General features: G+C 39.3%; 1 protein-coding gene across 2 annotated transcripts in view; it reads right to left on the minus strand.

The window, feature by feature from the left end:
* LOC141958853 (potassium voltage-gated channel subfamily KQT member 1-like) overlaps positions 1 to 19,439 on the minus strand; it is a 513,504-nt gene that overhangs the window by 237,929 nt on the left and 256,136 nt on the right. The gene's annotated exons all lie outside the window — the stretch shown is intronic.

The following is a 19,439-nucleotide window of genomic DNA, read 5'->3' on the forward strand; positions in this document are numbered from 1 at the left end:
AGAAACTAATTTCTGTTCAAAGTTTGTGCATTTTTTCTTTACCTTCAGGAAAAGATGCTATCTCTTGGCATTTTTTTTTTTTTTTCTAGCAGGCCTTTATATCAGCCAGTGAATGTGCAGAAAGTGTTCATATACCAATTGCTCATGACTTACTACTAAAGAACAGGAAAAATTTTTTTTTCCAAGTAAGTGAGGAAATCTGTGTCTTCATGCTCTGGGGAGTTCTGATTTTCCTGTCTTTGTTTCCATCCTAACTCACAGGAAAAATATTTTAAAAGTCATTATGAAACAAAATACTCTGAAAGCATTTGAGCCTGAAATGATAATATGTTTCATTTTGACCCATTTTAATACACATTTGTTTCCAAAAAGGAAATATTTTATCCCTTTATAAAATTAATGCATTTTATCTGGTTTATGCCCTTTCTCCTCCTAGTGACTGGGAGTCTGCCCTGAAGATATATACTCTATACTGCACCATCTGGTGCAAAATGAAGACCACATGCATTACAGAAGATGTAAACTGGTTTACAGGCTACTAGAACAGCACATCCATGCTATGAATCCTATGAAACGGCAGACTGTGCTGGGCAGATCCAGTTCAAATACTGGTACAGGATTAACTTTGACAATTTTCCACTAATCACAGTGTTCTGAACTGTGCCTGCATCAAATGAATTTTGTTTTGACTCCTTCTGTTATAAAATCAAATTAATAAAATTCCCTCTCCCCCGCAAAGTTTTCTCATGGAAAAACTCCACTTTAAAGAATTTTAAAGAATTTACACTTGACAGATCATCAGCTCAAAGTTATTAGCAAATGAAGATCTGATAGAAGCAGAAGATTTCCATACAGTACTGAGTACACATGAGGTGATCTAATTAACAGGATAATAGCTGTTAGTATCAGTGCTTCAGAGTCTCAGCCTTCTGGGGTTTGATTTTTTTGTGTGTGTTTTGTTTGTTTGCTTTTTTTTAATTGGGCCTTGAGGATACCAGTTCTGCAATCAAAAGTGTTTCTAAATAATTATGCACTCACTTAGGTGGCTAACCACCTGAATTGCTGTAATTAGAACACTTAATACAAGCAATTAATTATGTCAGCAATGCTGAAGGCTGTTTTTAAGATCTAGATACAGAAATATGTTCAAACAACAACAAAAACCCAACAAAGGATCTTTATTTCATTGGATACATTTCCACTGATTGTTCTCTGACAACAATCTGAGAACTCCTCTTGGAAGTTCTGTGTAAGAATGAAATAAAAACTTCTATCAAGACTCCCACTGAAGTGGAATTTAATTTTTTTTATCCAAGGAACAGACATATAGATGTTGCCTCAAATTAAATTTATCATGTCCTTGAGCGATTGGCTTTATTTTGGATCTGAAGGAACTTACTGCAGAGATGAGGCAGCAGCTCAAGTATTCACATACTCAAGCCCCAAACTTCCGTGCTCGAAAATGTGAAATAGGTCATGAGCATCTGTCCGCTTGAAGCTGAAATAAGGACATCTTCCTTCTCTTCCAATATACTTCTGTTATAAAGCAGTTTCCCAGTATCCTCCCATCCTCCAACAAGTCCTCTCAATATTGAATCGGTTTGACGATGAATTACAGGCTTAGTTTTCTGAAAGCTCATAAACCTAGAAACTTCAACCCCATTCCAAAGGAGCCTGAACACAATTTATCTTTTTTGCTTGGAAATGATGCAAAGAGAAATTATGTAAAATCTGAGGTTTGGCATGGATTCGAAGCAAAACCACTTGAAACATTGCAATTTAAAGTGAATTTACTTTGACAATTTCAGTTTGCCCAAACCTGAAACTCAAAGCGAACCTCAGGGCAGAATTGTAAACCAGAACAGATAGAAATCAACAAATGTTTACACAACACTCCGTGAATCAAAGCTACTTAACTTCACATGACACGAAGTGGAGGCTGACAAACCAGGAATCAGACTGGAACATTTTTTGAACACCATCTACTTTGTTAGCATTTAACAACACAACAGTTCATCTCTCTCATTACCAGCCTTCTCAGCCATGAAGCCCCCCTAATCTCAAGTTTTAAGGTCCTCTCCCTACCTTAAAATTCATATTATAATCACTTCAGTCTTTTTCTGTCTCAAATTTCCAAGCCTCATGCTGTGAGAACTATAAGGAAAATAAAGCCATTTTATACTACCCAAAACCCATCTTTAAATTTGTTCTCAGCAGAATAATCACATGTGTCTAACAACCTGGTGAACCAGCTGAGGACAAGTGATAGCTGATAATTTCCCTGAACTATGTAGTGTCACAAGTGATAATCAATTTACTATCACTTGATACTATCACTTATCTGAAGCCTTTCTTCAAGGGAACAGATCCAGGCAAATAGTTCACAAATACTAGGGTGTTTTTTTTTTTATTTTATTTTTTTATTGGTTTTTTTTTGTTTTGTTTTGTTTTTGTGTTTTTTTTTTTTGGCAGGGGGGGTTTGTGTGTGTGTTTTTGGGTTTTGGTTGTGTTTTGTTTTTTTTTTTTTTAATGTGGCAATTTTTGGTCAAGGAGATGAACAGTTTCAAGCACAGAGTCTTTAAAGCAGCTCTTTTCTCTGTTACAGAGGGAGTGGTTGTCTCCCTGGCACGTCAGGAGAAATGTTCAGTTTGACCCACAGCACAATTCCTGGCTACAAAAAAAAATGGCCATGTACACCTCAATATCATACACTCCTCAGGCCTCTTCACTTGTTGGGACTATGCAGAATAAAGAACAGAATAAAGGACAGAATAAAGAACTAATTTTTACTGTTCTTAGAGTAATGGAAAATGAGAAAATAGCTCTTCAAAATCGGCATCCATACATATTTGTACAGTAGGATGTGTCTATGCTACATTTGTTCTTAATTCCTATGCATTCTTACTCTAAAATTCATTCATGACAGAATGAGCAATATTCTGCTCAGGACATTTAGGAGAATTGAATGACATATTTTCAATGCATCATGAATTTTATGAAATAACACGGGTGAGCACATAATTATTTGCAAATTCAGAATGTAAGGAACTGGGTTATAGCAGGGAAAATATTCAAAGAACTGTGCAAGATGATTTTTATCTAACAAACCAGCACATAAAATCCCCATCCACCTAGGGTTTGTTTCATGTGCTTTTTTAGATCTCTTATTTCTAACACTTTCCTCTTTCTCCTAGTTCTTCCTTATTTACAGGGAAGAGAGCCTTGTCACCTGAGGCTCTGCCATTCTCCTCACAGCTCGGCTTGCCCCACTTTGCATGGAATAACTCAATATTCACCAAGCCAAAGAACATAAGCAACTCTTCCAGCTTCATGGCTAAGGAATTCACTGGCCGATGGGAGAAGGCTGTTTAAGTCCCTCTCTCTGAGGGTGTTTCCTTTTGGAGTGGAAGACCATAATGTGCTGCAAGGTCTTGGCGTCCAAACCCAGAATATTCTGTGATCTGATGGTGGAACCTGCTTCTGGGGAACAACACGCTCAGACCCCTTCAAACTGAGGAAAGAATTGAATTTAAGCCTCTCACAATGTGGATCCATCATGATATTAAATGACAGAAGGACACCTTATTTTCTAGGAGCTTCATCATCCTAATCCTCTGCTATTTTTGCATGTCTGCAGGAGCAAAAGGTTTCTTTTTGAGTCAAATAAAGAATTTAATCCAACTGGAAATGCATTTTCAGTTTTGGGGAAAAAAAAAAAAAAAAAAAAAAAAGTTCATCTTTGTTCAAACCAAACAGAATTTTTTTTTTTTTTTTTTTCAAATATTTGAATCAGAAGCTGCAATGGAAAAAAATAAAAAATATCAATTTTCAGCTGAGCTCTGGTGGACATATGAAGTCAATGAGTATCACTAAAACCCATTTCTGGTAAGGAAATGCAAATTAATCATTAGTCTATGTGATAAATTGTGACAGTCTTTAAATCAAGGATCCTGTTGAAGACTGGATTCCTGGCTGACCAGCGTGCAACTCCAGTCTATGTTATGTCAAGACCAAAGACGGTCTAAAAAAATCAAATTCAGTCAAACACTGAGCTTATGAACACAGTGTGGAGATGCCTCCTTCTGGCTTAGAGACTCCGAAGGAATTCATATCTGCCTGACATGACAGAAGCTTCCAGAAACGGAAGTTTTCAGAAAGCTGCAGTGAAGATCTTATTTCCATCCAGAGCAGCTCCCATCAACCTGCATTTTTGTATGAGGCATCCTAGGGACACAACTATTATAGAGGCTTTTGAAAACTCTTTTTGCATTACTGAGGTATTGAAAATGCACAGGGAGTATTAAAAAAATAGACTGTCTCTGCATATTGTTTTTCAAATATCTCAGGTCATATGGTGGAACTTCAGTTTTCCATTCCCAGCAGCCATGGCATTAAACTCTGAAAGTGTTTACACACCTTTCCTACACCTTCAAAAATATTTTTTTTTTTAATTTTTTTTATTATGTATTTCACTGAACTACATGGCCTGCAGACAGGTATCAAGCTATCTTCAAAACTAAGGTTTGCAAAATGGGGCCCTAATTATGCAGCTAAAAGTGGTGTCGAGGGAACGTTCTTCAGTTAGTTACCCTCACTATTTTTGCATGTCTGCAAAGTGGGACAAACATTTATCAACAATGTATGCTGTTAGCAACACAATACTGCTCTGTCATACCTCGGCTGCTGAACAGACAGAGCTGATCCTGTGCCCGAGCAAGGACTGCAGAATCTCTCAAGCAGTAATAAGTATCTGGCATCATCCTACAGGATTCTTACTGCTCCACCTTATCAGTTATAAGTTAATGATCTATATTACATATATTTATTTTATTCACAAGAACTGGGCGTTTTGCTGACACACGTATGTGTGTATAAGCAAACGCACTTAAAACACTTCCATAAATTAAGCTGTTTGGTAACTTTCAGAAAATAATTAAATATGTATTAAAGTATAGTTATAGTTCTAGATAGTGAGCATAAATATGGAAAAATACAAACCTGATTTATAAACTCAAAACAACCTCACCAGTGATTTAGCTATAGTTTTAATAGCATGAAAATGACTAATTTAAGGTCAAAAGTAATTTAGTTTTGACTGACTTGGCAATCCTTTGTTCTCTGGGTCATGTAAGTGTTGAGTAAATTATAAACCTGTAATTCTATCCTGAGGTCAAGGGACTTCAGAATTTATTTGATATATTGGTCTCCTGGAAAGTTCTTCCAAGGCCAGTACCCTCTAAGCTCTGTTTATGAGTTGACTGCATTAATAACTAATAGAGTCATATAATATTAGCAGAGGTGAAATTAACCCTTTCAAAGAAGAGTATGATCAAATGCAGGATTTTTAAATGAGGGAGAGAAAAACCAGATATATCTGTGAGAAGCGATGTTTCTACTGAGAATTGAAATAAAAAGGTACAGGTATCTAACTTCAGGAAGAAAATCAGACTGCATCGTGAACGTTATTTGGGATAATCCTGGGTTTGTGCAGCAAAACCTTCTACCTTGATATATGTGGGGAAAATAAACAAACCAGCAACTACTCTGACGGACTATGTAAGCAGCATAAATACATAAAAATATCAGCAACTTCTCATTTAATTCAGGCTTTGCTCTATCCCCTAACATTTGAGATGGGAAGTAAACCGAGAGGCTTTTCCATACAAGATTTAAGTGTGCATTATAGCAGCACTTTCTAATTTTGAACCTTTTAATGTTTCCCAATGAAAGTCATCACACTACTAAAAAAAAAAAAAAAAACCCAACAAAAAACCACCGCAAAGTCCAGACACACGGCCTGGACTATTCTTTCGTCACCAAGCAAACATTAAAGTTAATGGTCCTCAAAGTGTTTAGGGTTATTTCTTTTGCCCAGCGTCACAGTCCTGAACTCATTAGTAAGAGGTATATTCAGATTAGGCTGTTCCGTTTTGATTTAAAAGAAACTCAACAGTAATCACAATCCAAAATCTTGAAATCATTAGGAATAACCTAGTGTTACCCTCGAGCAGTCTTGTGAAAAATTAGTAGGTTTTCCCCACCTTGAAGACTAGATTTCACGTGAATCATAGCGGCTTGGTAAATAACACAACGCAGGAGCGTACTCAAAGACCACCGAATGTCACAGAATAAATACATTAATGTAGCTTTTCTCTTGCAACTTCAAGGGACTTTTGAACAGGTTTTTAATGGGTATTAAAAATACAAGCCAAATTCAGACGGGTGTTTCACGATCAGGTTAGGTCAGGCTTTACCGTGCCTCCTGAGAGGAGGCGGTCTTAGTCCCTGCGTGGTCAGCAGATCTCATTGCCTGCTTGCACCCCGGACCTCACAGCTGCACACTGACTCGGGTCAGGCCATTGGTTTGTCAGAAAACTAACCCTGAAGGGGGAGGAAAAAAAGAGAATTTTCTGTTGGATAAATTTCCTGAGCAAAATCAACTTTGCAGGGCGGGTGACGGCAGTGGCTGGTGGGGGACAGAGAGGGGAAGGAGGAAGAGGTGGTTTGCAGGAGCTCAGATGTAGACTGGATCAAGATGTCAAGACACGTACCCGCTGTCCTAGTGCTCAGGGTCCACCTGCCAAGTTTGGTGATAAACTTCTTTTGGTGTCCAAATGTGCATTTCCAGACTAGGTAAATAAATAAATAAATAAAAATAATGCTAGCATATAGCAAAACTCTCCTAACTGACTGACTAACCCTAATCAGCATCACTTTATGAAGGCCATCACTGTTTCAGGGTTTTGAGGACACTAAGAGGCCTCACCTGGGCGTCCCCGCACCCCTGCCCATGGGCTCTGGAGCCCCATTTCAGCCCAGAGCTGTAGGTGCATTTGTCTCTCGTCCTGTCTCCTGGACGGACCTCAGACCCGCACTGTAGCCTGTTTCCTTTGGGTCCCGGACCTGGCTTTTTCCTTGCCTATGGCTGTCAGTGGACCCATCACGAAGCCCCAGATGTGCCCACTGTTTGGACCCTGAGGGTCTACACCCAGTCGGTGAGGTCACTGCTCTCACTGGAGCCACCCATGGATCCCAGCTCGCCCTCCCTTAGCAGCAGCCAGACCTGCTCCGTGACACACAGGTAAAACCTAACTGCGTCGGTAAGATGGAAGGACAGAAAATTTTTATGCTTGGCTTTGTTAACACATTGTTCTTACTCTTTTTGCATATAGCCATGGTCCTGCTCATTCTTAGTCATCTACTAGTTATGTCCTAGAGTTATGTTAAAACTCTATCAAAGCTTCTTTTATTTTTTCCTTTAAGGAAGGCAGTTGCCTCTCCCCTCTTCAGGCTCATTAAGGCAATTCACTGCCATGACCTGGCAGAGACTGTTCATGGGTTTGTCAGACCGCTCTTGGGCTGACGTACCGATCTGAATCGGCTCAGCACAATATCACAGCATGATGGGTGGAGGAGGGAGGAAAGGGGTGTGCAGCTGGAGTAGGACCTGCCCCTCCCAGTAGCGGTGAGCTGTCATGTTGGCTCAGCCTCAGCCTGACTTATTGCTTCAACTCGGTGACTCTGCATGCTGCAACAGGCTGTTTGTGAAAAAAAAACAGGTAAAGGCTGGCAGGTTTGAGAACCAAGTGTTGTCTCGGAACTGCGTCTGGCAGGGAAGAAGGGCAAATGAGCAGTGAAAGCAGCCTGCACTGATTTGAGAATGAGTGTACTTGGACTGGCTGCGTGTAAGCTCGCTTATCTAAGTGTTATTTACACAACGTAAGGTAGGACCTCTCCTTGTGCTCAACTCAGGGCTGCTGGCTGAGGGTCAGAGGGACTTAAACTCAGGTTTGGGTTTCGACAACATCAGCAGGAGATGGCTGAAGCCTTGAATCAAGGACTCAGAGCTGGGTTTAACTTGCATTGCAAACCTCCCCTCAAACACCCAGCGAGTAGCAGCCTACGACTGTTCACTGAGGAAAGCAATAGGTTTGAATGGATTATGTGTGGGACACAAGATTTACTGAGTAAAGGCAAAGGCTATCCCCTGTAACACACGGAGTTCCTCCAGTTGCAGTCACTGTGATGTTATCTAATCTCCATCAAAAGCATCTCAGTCCTATATCTGGGTTTCTTGCTTTATCAGAATTTCCGTTTGCTGACAGTTATCAGCTGCATTTTATATGAAAGCTATTTTCTTGGAGATACTGAAAGAAACATCTCTCTTCTCCCATTTTAGATACTATATACTGTACGGAGAGTATATGCTGTATTGTATATTTTCTATAAAAACATTACATTTTTAACTTCCCTGGGACCATGTATATAAATATTTGTACATGAAATTATACCATAGGCTTTGAAATTTATGCCATACATTTCTGTTAATGTTCTAAAAATATTTGTTCAGGCAAATGAAATTGCAGTAAAATATTTTACTACAGATCAGTCAAAGGTTCTCACAACTTTATCTTCCTAAAAAACAATATTTCAAGCTATAAAACAGAGTTCCATTTCAGATATCTAAAAGGCAAATTTAACCAGCTTGATTTGATTAATACCAAGTAGTTTAACGTTTGGCTTTTTTTTTTTTTTTTTTTTTAAACGCTGAGGTTTAAGGTGAAATAAAGTTAAGATGTAAGCATTTTCTTTTCTTACAGATATGATTTAATTTTGTTTTCTAGAAACCCACACTGTTAGAGACAAATTGCCTAGGCAGTACACAGGGGGTTATGTGCATATTTCCTATTGCCATTAACAATAATGAGAGCAGGGTGTGTTGCCCAGCACACAAAGCTTCAAGTATACAAATTGTTAATAAATCTGACTCCTCACAAAACAGAAAATTAATGCCATATTCAGAATGATGTGTGGTCCAAGATATATTTTCAAACATACTCCTTCTGGTGTCCCAACACCTTAATCACGAGCTCAGCAGCCATCTGGTGACTCCCAATGGCTTACCACCCACTGTGGAAGCCTCCTGGGTAGCTGAGTAAGAGCCCTGTTCTGCACCACCATTTCTGCTCGCACAAAAGTCCTTTTAATGTCAGTAATTTTGCCTCGGGAAGGTTCCAAACAGCCCCCAAATCATATGCACATCATCAACAGTTTTCCTAGGCGGTGCACAGGGGGGAGAGCCTGTGTCTCTTCGTGAAAAGCTGTTTTTCCTTCGTCTTCCTTCTCTAAATCCCCACCAAAAGACCTACGGTCAGGTGAGTTTGAATCACTACCAGCTCACAATTAGTTTGACCACATGCTCAGCATACCTGCAGACACCTCTTTAGCAAACCTCACACCTAACTCACAACATTTTGTTCCTCTTGGCCGGATCCCAGCTCCCGGGAGAGCACGCTCCTCAACCTTCTGTCTGCAGTCCCAGCTCCCTACCCTGTGCATGTTGGCTGGCCTCCACCACCTCCAAACACCAGTTGCCAAAGCTTCTTCCCTAGTCTTCTCTTCAGGTCCACCCTGTAGAAATCCCTCACATCTGGTTGCTAATCTCCCTTCAAAGGTGTCAGTGGTGCAGATGCTGAGTAGCTGCTCAGCATTCAGTGGAGGTTTCAGAGAATGGATGCCGGGGGAACAGCACAGAGAAATTCATGGTCTGTGGGCATAGAGTCAAGTTTAGGAATTTCCACCAGCTATTTACTAATCTCCATGAATCGTTTAGATGTGCCCAAATACTTTTTCCCCTCACAGCATTAGCATGTTGCCCAGCAGATGAAAACAGTTTCTCTTCTCATTCACGTGTCAGCAGCAAGAAACAACCCCGTGCATATCAGGCTCATGTCAGTTTTATAATTTTTTTTTTTTTTTTTTTTTTGGGGGGGCATATTATTGTTCTTTTCAGATTTAACAATATTTTCTTGCAGTTCATGTGTCACCTCTAAACACAGCAATCTAAGGGTGGTCTCAGTAGATCCTCAAAACAAAAGAATTGAGAACACCAGCAATCACACTTTTATTGCCCAATTTTGAGACAGATCTCCAAATAAGAGATCTCTACATAAAGTTCCCTGTTTTCCAGTAGAGTCTGGTAAGCCAGGAAGAAGAAAATAGCATGATGTAGTCAGCACTAAATGTCTATCTGCTTCTGATCGGGGCTATACAAAGCCTACCTGTTTCCTGCACACACATACCCCCAATAGATGTTAGGGGACTTTGTTTGTTTGTTCATTTGTTTTGTTATAGTTATGCCCCTGGGAAAATACAGAGCAGGGATGTGTCGAAAGACTGTGGAGGCATAAAGAGAGATGTTGGGCTAGGAAGGAGGGGCTAGAGCTATCTGACACAGTAAACTAGACCAGGTCTAGGTAGAAAGCACAGACTGGCAGGAGGAACCAGAAATGGGCAAGGCACAGAAAATATTTGTAGAAAATCCAGAGACAGAAGCTGGGAAAAGGAAGTGAAAACAGCTGGGAGAAAAGTTTGTTATACAGTATGTGTCTGTACCTCTTCTGCTGTTGGCCCACGTAACAGTTTTACAGCTAAAGTCTTAAATCAAGGATAAGATGCCACTGTATCACTACTGATGGGGTATTTTTTTAATATATATTGAACAACAGCAAACACATTCCAGAAATAATAATTGATAAAATTTAAAAAAATAATATGAAGGCAGTAGCATCAATCAAGAAAGATTAGAAAATGCTGTATGTTGGGTATCTTCACAAACTCAGTTTAAGCTTCTATGTGTATGCATTAAAAGAGGATTGCTTGAGTTTTCAGAATGAGTGAAAATATATTCAGATATTACTGAATGTAATTACTGAGAGAATGAAGAAAGTTCACACATGACAATGTATTCATTAATACAGTCTCCTTTACCTGATTTAGCTTGCCTTTTGCAATAAATTTCAGGTGACTGCAATTTTTATGTGTTTTTTTGTTTGTTTGGGTTTGTTTTTTTTTTTATGTAAAGAAAATACAGTGCAGTAAAATAGCATCACAGTGGGGAAGCTTCAGTTATTTTATTCATTTAAAATCTGGGTCACTGCACAGCCATTAAAATAATCCTAAACCAAATAGACTGCCCATTCTTATATTTGAAGAAAGATGGTGGGAAAATTTACTGCCTGGGGTTGAACTAACAAAGGTGGGAGACTGAAACACTTAAAGATGGACCAGCCACAGAGTTCCACTACTATCCAGGTTCAATCCTGGAGGAAAAGCTGAACCAGCCAAGGGTGTGTGCCTTTCTTTGCACATGGCAGTACACTGCAGAGGCAGCTCCAAGAACACTGAAATCTTGGGTTATTTAGAAGTCTGAACTGATGTGCACATGGAAAATTCAGTCTAAGAGTAAACTTTGTACCAAACTAACAGGCTAGCAATTTAGATAAATGTCTGTGCAGCTTTCCTAGTGATCTTGGCTACTTTAGGGTTCCTCTGCCCTCAAAGGCCTTACTTTTGTCCAAGAAGCTGAATGCAAACTAGATGAACAACAAAAGAAGTTGCAATGAACGGATGATATACTTTCCCGCTATACAAAAAAACCAAAAAGCATTGAAGAAGAAACTTAGTACAAAAGCCTTCTATTCACGCAACATAACCGTAGATTTTTTTAGACCTGCAGAAGGCAGATAGCTCAAAGTTCCCAGAGAAACTTCAGTTTGTTTTTTTTTCTTTACATACACACGCTCATAGTTTTGAAAGTGAAGCCATGGTGCTGAACGGAGATGGATTTGTGTCAGAAGTTTAAAATATAAACTTTTCACTTTCTCAGACTTTAAGGGTCAGATCCCCAGCAGCAAATCAGGATAGGAGATGGACACAAAAGCTAGAAGTGTCATGAAAAATGCAACAAGACAGCCAAGTTTAGAGTTGCTGGGGAAACCTTACTGCTGAAACTTCTGACTTCTGTGCCTTTGACTTCTTGATCATAGGGTTTCATTAAAGGAGTGTTTGCGTTGAATGTATTTTCTTTTGCTTCTTTTTGGAGATGGATTTGCATGAGAAAGGTATCGTTGTTTCCTGGGATTCCATCTGTTCCCACTGTTTATTGCTCACCTGAAGCCATAATCCTCTGTGTGAGACTTCACAAATGGCTATTGTGGACACAATTAAGGGCTTCAGGTGGGGAACAGTTACCAAAGTAAGATGAACTCTTCAGATAAAAAAAGGGTCTCTTTTTCATGCAAACTTTCTGATAATGAAGAATGAGAGAAGGGGGAAAAAGAGAACAGAATACTTGGCAGTGACAAGTGCTTCTAAAGAAAGTGTTCTGAAGTTTTTAATCAGAAAAACTCCTGCTTACATGGGAAGCTCCCATGCCAGCAACGTCTCATAAGCGAGCGAATGGGGAAGATTGCAGCTGGCAGGCAGCAGACCCTTCTCCCTCTACTTCAGGCTTATAAATCTGCTACATAGGTATGGCATCTCTTAGGTAACATGTTTTCAAGACCCTAAAGACAAGGTGAGGAACATTGGTAAAGCCTACCAGAACTCAGAAATGTGAGCAGTGTCAGTGTTTTCTCTAAATTGCCAAAGAAAAAAGGTTGTGGGTCTACCCAGCAAGTGAAGCTGAAGAACTTGCCTTCAGTTTGCGACTGTCTTCCTTATAAATAAAAAGGGTAAAGTAAAAAACATGGGTTAAGCTGCTTGTAGATGCTGTGTTGAAAGAAGAGGTAACATTAACCTCCCTCAGAATTAGATGATGTTCTGCCAAAGCTATTAAAAAAGTGTGAGAATGAGGTGGCTTAGTCACTACTGAAACCAGAATCGTACACTCATCCAGGTTGGAAGTACAGTTCAATCCCTTGTTAGTACAGGGCTAATGTCAAGGTTAAGGTCAGGTTGCTCAAGTTTTGAAAATCTTTGGTACAGAATCTCCAGTTATGAGGTAAAATAATAATACCAGAGGCCCAGCAGGCTGGCAAGCTGTATTCCAGTATCACATAAACGGGCCAAAAATCATCATTATATAGACAAATGCAAAATTATCCACAGACTGCAATATCATAGCAACACACTACATGATCCCAGTAAAACAAACCAAAACCAAACCACAAACTATTCTTAATTCCCAACTAGAATTCTTTTAGAGAAGCAACAAGAGAGCAAATACAGTTTTACCCGTGAACAACATAATCTTACCAGGGATGCTAAAGGATATTGAAGATGATTCAAAATCAGATTACAATTAGCACTGCAAGTTAGATACATGCAGGTCATTCAGTTCAGGACGTCCAAAAATAATTAGCTCTTCTACCTGACCAAAACAGCACCACTGGCCACATCTGTATGCAGTAAGTTCAGAGCAAGGATAGAAGGAGGAAGACATCAGTCAGCAGCACGATCTGGGAATTGTGCAACAGGCACCAGCAGTGGCAAAACACTATTAGCTATCTGTAAGAAACAGGAATTTACAGAAGAAAGCTTTCCCCTGTGATGAAGCTGGATTTTTATGACAAAACTAATGTCACTTTTACAGTTTGTCAACATTAATATGCGAAGAGCAAGGATCAGCTTCGCGGCAAGCAATCACCAGCACGCTACGCACAAACCCAAGCCAGGGCAGCATTACAACTGTAAACGTTTAAGAAAATTTCTGTCACCATACGAGAGTTGTATGTATGAGGTTTTGGAAGGGCAGAAGAAATTCCAGCTTCTTTCCCAAAAACTACTACTGAACTGTTGTGTGACCTCAGGCGAAATCACTTCAGTGCTCCATGCTTCTGCTTCCTTTCCTACTGGGTCTATTTAGACTAGGAGTGCTTTAGGGATAGGGACTGTCTCTCACTTTCTATTTATACAGTGTCTCGCACAGCGAGCCCCTCATCTTGCATGAGATCTATAGATGCTATTACATTACAAAAAATAACAATAGTAACAATGAAGATGGAACCAAATTAGACAAATATGAGAGGGATTAGATTTGCTCGTGAGAAGCTGTACTGGATCTTTTTTTAAAGAGTCTATCACAACAGTCAATTTTAATGCACAGTTAATACAGCAGGAAAACCCAACAATTATACAAGCTCAAGGCTGAAGATCAGCTCTGGGGTTGTTAAAGGGGCCTATAGTTGTGTTAGAGATGATTTTTCATTATATATGCTATAGCAGATTTTTTTCATTATTTTCAAAACAGGAAGGTGTTTAAGAGATTTTGAGAGGCAGAAAACAGTGATTGTGTCTGTAAGTGCAATTTCACCCAGTTGTCCCTCATAATGACACTAACAGCTTGGTTTTTGTTAATCCTTATCTTTATTTTTCAACCTCTGGTGAAATACGGGTAATGACTTTTCACCATTACTCTGAATTTCTTTTCAAAACGAGTTCCCGTTTCAACCCTGTATGAAGTCCATGAGAATGTTATTGTTGAGTCCAGCAGAACTTTTAGCTACTTCCAAGGGATGCTTCTAAGAAGAAGGAAGAATCTACTGATGCCTGGAAAACCATTCATTTATTTTTTCACGTCAAGGAAAATAGCTGTCTCAGAAGGAGGGAGCAGATAGTAAGCAAACAGATTAAGTGGCCTTGTTGGAAATATTTACACTTTCTTCTGAAAATACATTTTAGGATGACATGATACGATACAGTACACAAACTAATGAAATGAGAGGTGAAGAATATCTTTGGTATTTCTCTATGGGGAACATTTTTTGGAGACACCTTATACCTGGGACAGTCTACTCCATTTCAAAGGCTCTTTAGAATTTGCTAAATTTGCTCTTTAGAAGAAACCTCCGCTAATGGATGCAAACCTAGCAAGGCAGCAAAATCACTTTGATCTCCCTTTCAAAATGTTTTTGGAATTTATCCATTGACAGGGAATGAGTTTCTTCTCCTGAAAAGCGCTGAATCCTTGTATTGATTATAGCCCTTGATCAGCAAAGCTATATCTTAACATTTTAGACTTACAGTATGATTTGTATTAATACAGTCCCCAGATATGCCTTCACCATATTCCTCAGATTTCTAGGTCCTTTTCTACTGTATTTTAATTCAGAGAGTTATCGACAGGAATACTTCTGTTCCCAACTGTGGGGCACTAATGTTCCTAACACTAGTCACTTCTATCTCAGTGTAAACTTTATAAACAAGAAACTGTGCAAAAACTGCACAATTAACAGGGCATAAAACTACAAAAAATAATATAAATTGTGTCAAAAGTTAACAGAAGGGTGCTTTTTTAATTTATTTTTGTACAATGGACTGCGAGTGAATATTTGAAATGCTGGCTATCTGTAGCTTTTCATACTGTGAGATGATTTGCCCATGGACAAAGTCCTGCCTAATTTCAGACAAAAATAACCAGGACACAGATGAATTCACATCTGAAATACTTTGGACTTTTCATACAGTTGGATGAGGAAGTTTATATTCCCTGCATATGGAATTCTAAATTCTTAGGGAAACAAACTCAAAAATACCCCACTACTTGGAATTTATTTGCTTTGTATTTTTTCATTAGAACCAATTATTTTTCTTGTATTGCTGTTCTGCCTGTATTTACACAAGAGCTATATTCAGTGAGCTTTTTATCTTTGTAAGATCTCTTGGTACAAATATTTTTCCCACACAGATTTAATCTAGTATGCTGAATTTTTACGGACTTAATGAAAGAACAAAAGCAATCAGGAACAACGCAAATTTCGGAGAAAATTGACAGCTCATTAAATACCTTGCACTAAAACAATCGCTTCTTATCCACGGAAGAGCCACTGACAACCAAACTGCATTAAAAAAATTACAGCCCACAAGGCAGATGCTAGAATATGAATTCTTGAGTCTGTCTCCTACTTTTATATAGTTTACAAAGGTCAAACTGAGCTCAAAAGGCAAGTGCACAAAACGAAGCATTGTACTAGCAGTTTAAAAGGTGAGAATTCAGTTATGTTTTATCTTTGTTTTGCTTTCTAGTCTTAAAGCTATTGTTATTAGCTTGTAACCCATGTATAATAATAAATAGTCATCCAAGAGAAATATTAATAATAATAAATACAGGATTACACAATAATTTGATTAATCCAATAAATAAACAAACTATAATGATCCAATACACCGTGTATAATGACTTAAAAAGAAAGGAGAGTAATTAAATTATGTCTTTTAAACATTACCGGATATATGACCAAGTCATACAATATAGATCAAGATCTGACTTTCCCTGTTCAAGTTTCTGATTTTGACAACAGCACTATGCGAACACAAAGTTTACCGTCAGATCTGAATTTCTCTGAAAAGAGATACTGAGTTCTGACTGAAGCCCATTTTGAAATATCACACAGACCGAGCTTTCTATACGTGATGAATGATCTGGCTGGTATTTAAAGTACATTTTTATTATTTGATCTAGACAGATAAAGTCACATTTATTCAACGTGGACTGAATGTAATAGGTGGTCTCAGAGATGTAATGTCACCCAAGCACTGGCCAGAAGACTGGTAGAAGCAAACCAGCCCATAGCTTAATTTTGGATTGTCACACTTAAAACCTTTGAGCTAAACACCATATTTACCACATTGGCTGAACAGGAAGGTAAATTCTAAGAAATGCCCACACAAGTATTTAGGCACTATCAGACATGAATGTTTAAGGAATTTGCGTTTGGGAGGGAGAAAAAAAAAAAAAATAGGGCAACACGAGCTCTCAATGTTAGGACTGTAAAAAGAAAAAAAAAAAAAAGAATGTGAATAAACCAGAAAATGGTATATTTTGTACTCTTTTGGAAGAAAAGAGGAAGTAGAAAAATCTTAAGGTGCAATATTTGCTCTTTTTTTTTTAAGTGAATAGAGCTGACATTTCTCAAAGAGTGGCTGAGCACCTCCTTCAAAATAACTGACATCAGGAAAAGAAAGAAACCTCACAGCTTCTGCTCAAAAACCATTGCACAAAAGGCAGTTACCAAAACCTCCCCCCAACTCTAACAGGAGGGAAGTGGGGCTACTACTGGATTTGCCGTTGCCCGCTGTGCACGCCGACGTGTGCAAGGGGAAACGTGCTTGTTCTAATCAAAGACAGGAGCACAATGCTGCATGCACACAGTCTCCTAGCACCGACATATGCTGACTTCAACTGCAGAATGCCTTTCTACGACACTGTAGAGACACTTGACTTCCTATTGGGGAAGTGCAGCTTTCTTTCCTAACAATGGGCCAACTGGTTTTCATAACGGAGATAAACGCTCCCTGCTGTGAATTGTAATAGAAAAACATGTCAAACAACCAACAATAAAAAGAAGCACAGCCAAAAGACTGGCTTTTCCTGTTTTTATGTGCGGCACAGAGGAAACCAAGCACGTGAACTGCACTTGGCTCCTTACAAGTCAAAATATTACTTCTTTTAAATAAGAGGAAAAATGCAACTCGTTTCTGACCCTTTTTTTCACTCTGAAGCACAGACATGAAAACTGAACCCATTAGCACTCATTTGCCAGAGTTTATTATGAAACCTCTGAATGTGAAATTCAGATGCCTTATTAAAAAGAGGAATGGTTATTCAGTTAGGATTTTTCCACTCTTTTAAAAGCTGTTATGAGTGATATGGTGAGCCCTGGGGAGCTGGGGGCCACCAGGTTGTCTAAGGAGGGGTGATCCCACCCAGGTCGGAGACGGAGCAGGTCAGAGCTCCCGTGCTCGTCCGTAGTGGGATCGTGCCTGTGAATAGCCACGTCCAACTGCCATTCTGATGATCCCCTGATAGCCTTTAGTTTTATGTTCTCTGCTTTTGCTGACAAAAGATCACTTGCTTAGAACCCCCTCCTCTTCCATCCCATCGTATGTTGACTTTCACCTGCTCTGATTCTCTTCTTTGTTGTCTTACTTTTTCCTCTGACTATCTTTTATAGCCCACTAGTTTTCTTTTGCCATTTCTCATTAATCAGTTCTGTGAAATTGCTCTGTAAGTCTTCAATGAAGATCACTGTTCCTACTCCCTCACCTTGCCCATTTGTCATGTTCGCAATGGTATCTTTCCCTTTCTTGATGTCTTCATCTGCTTAAACTGGAAGAAGCCAACAATGATGACTTTTGAGTGAGCACAGATGATTCTGCAAATTATTGGTTAATATTAGGTCTTCTCATTTTTGGGTTAGGTTGTGCAGAAGGTCGGTCTCTGACCTCATATGCACACATCACCATGGCTCAAGACAGCCTCAGTTTATGGCACACTGCTGGTAATGGCTGATAACCAGGTATATAAAGTGAAAACTATAGACTAAACAGCTGCCTACAGTTCCAAGAGTCATTTTGATAGGAGTGAACTTTTGACAGGAGTGAACACGACTGTTCGTTAGTACCTTTGTTCTTTCTTGAAACAGAGATATCTTCTATTCTCTTTTTCTGTTTCTCTTGTTTATTATCTATAGCCGACTCCTAGACAGAAATATTGGTGCATGGGCCAGGCACACTGAGCTTCATACCCAGCAGACCTGCAGTATTTAACTTGTAAGCTTTTCAAGGAACACCAGCGCACATACAGGAAACCCGATAGCTCCAGGTCTCCAAAGACTTAACTGAACATGCCTAGACTAACTGACATGTGATTTGGTTACATCTGACTCACTGCACATATAGAATGAATATTTGCTTGAGATTTGAGGAACTGCTAAGCCACAAGTGCTGGGAAGCTGAGCTAGTATCACTGGGTGTCTCTTCTCTTATTTTTCTCGAACTATCCACATCATTGGCAGGTGACTAAGCTGGATGGACTTCTGATCCAGTATGTTCTTAGGGCTTCAGCAGTCCTGTTGGTGTGAATCATGCTGGTGAGAGATGGTGATAGAAAGCCTAGATCTTCAGCTCCCTCTGATGTCTAGCATTTCAGCTAGTCTGCGTGGTATTTTTTGTCAGTTGTGATTCCACTACAATGAGCCTATTGCTGTTTGATTTTAAACCAAGCATCTCTAAAGGGCAAAAATAATAGTGACTTCAGCTAATGTTGCCGTTTGTGTAATACATTTAAAATTTAACACTCCCTTGCTCCACATAGAAAGCCAGCACCTCACACCTGGAAGTTACTGTTACCTTAATCATGAACCCTAAATCTCCTAGCGCATAAGAGGATTCCTCATTCACTCTCATGGTGGATGCTTGTGCTTTGGAAAGAGAAGGCGCTGGGCTCTGTGTTTATAAATGTGACATTCTAGACAAATTGTGAGATTAGAAACAATAGATCGGAGAATGCAAGATGTTTGTTACTGTAATAAGGATGATTAGACTGTGGCTGGGTTCTGAGTGGAATTGGAGAGTCATGGGAAAAAAACAAGGGAGAAGAGTTAGAATGAGAGGTCTCAAATGTGTGGTTATCAGGAAGGCTGCTTCCACCCTGCTCTGGTTTCCGTTAATAAGACCACAGCTTGGAACCCATCTGAAGACTGAAATATAAATGTACTAAGGTACATTAGCTACTATGTCTGTAAAGAACCTTAGAGTCATGACATTATGAGATATGCAGGACAAAGAACAGATTCTCAGAGCAGCCAGAGAAAGCAAACAATTAATTACAAGAATAGCCTGCCCACGTGTTGTTCTTCCCAGACCTGAGCCCGATA

This window comes from Athene noctua, chromosome 3 (genome assembly GCF_965140245.1).
Source record: "Athene noctua chromosome 3, bAthNoc1.hap1.1, whole genome shotgun sequence".
NCBI lineage: Eukaryota > Metazoa > Chordata > Aves > Strigiformes > Strigidae > Athene > Athene noctua.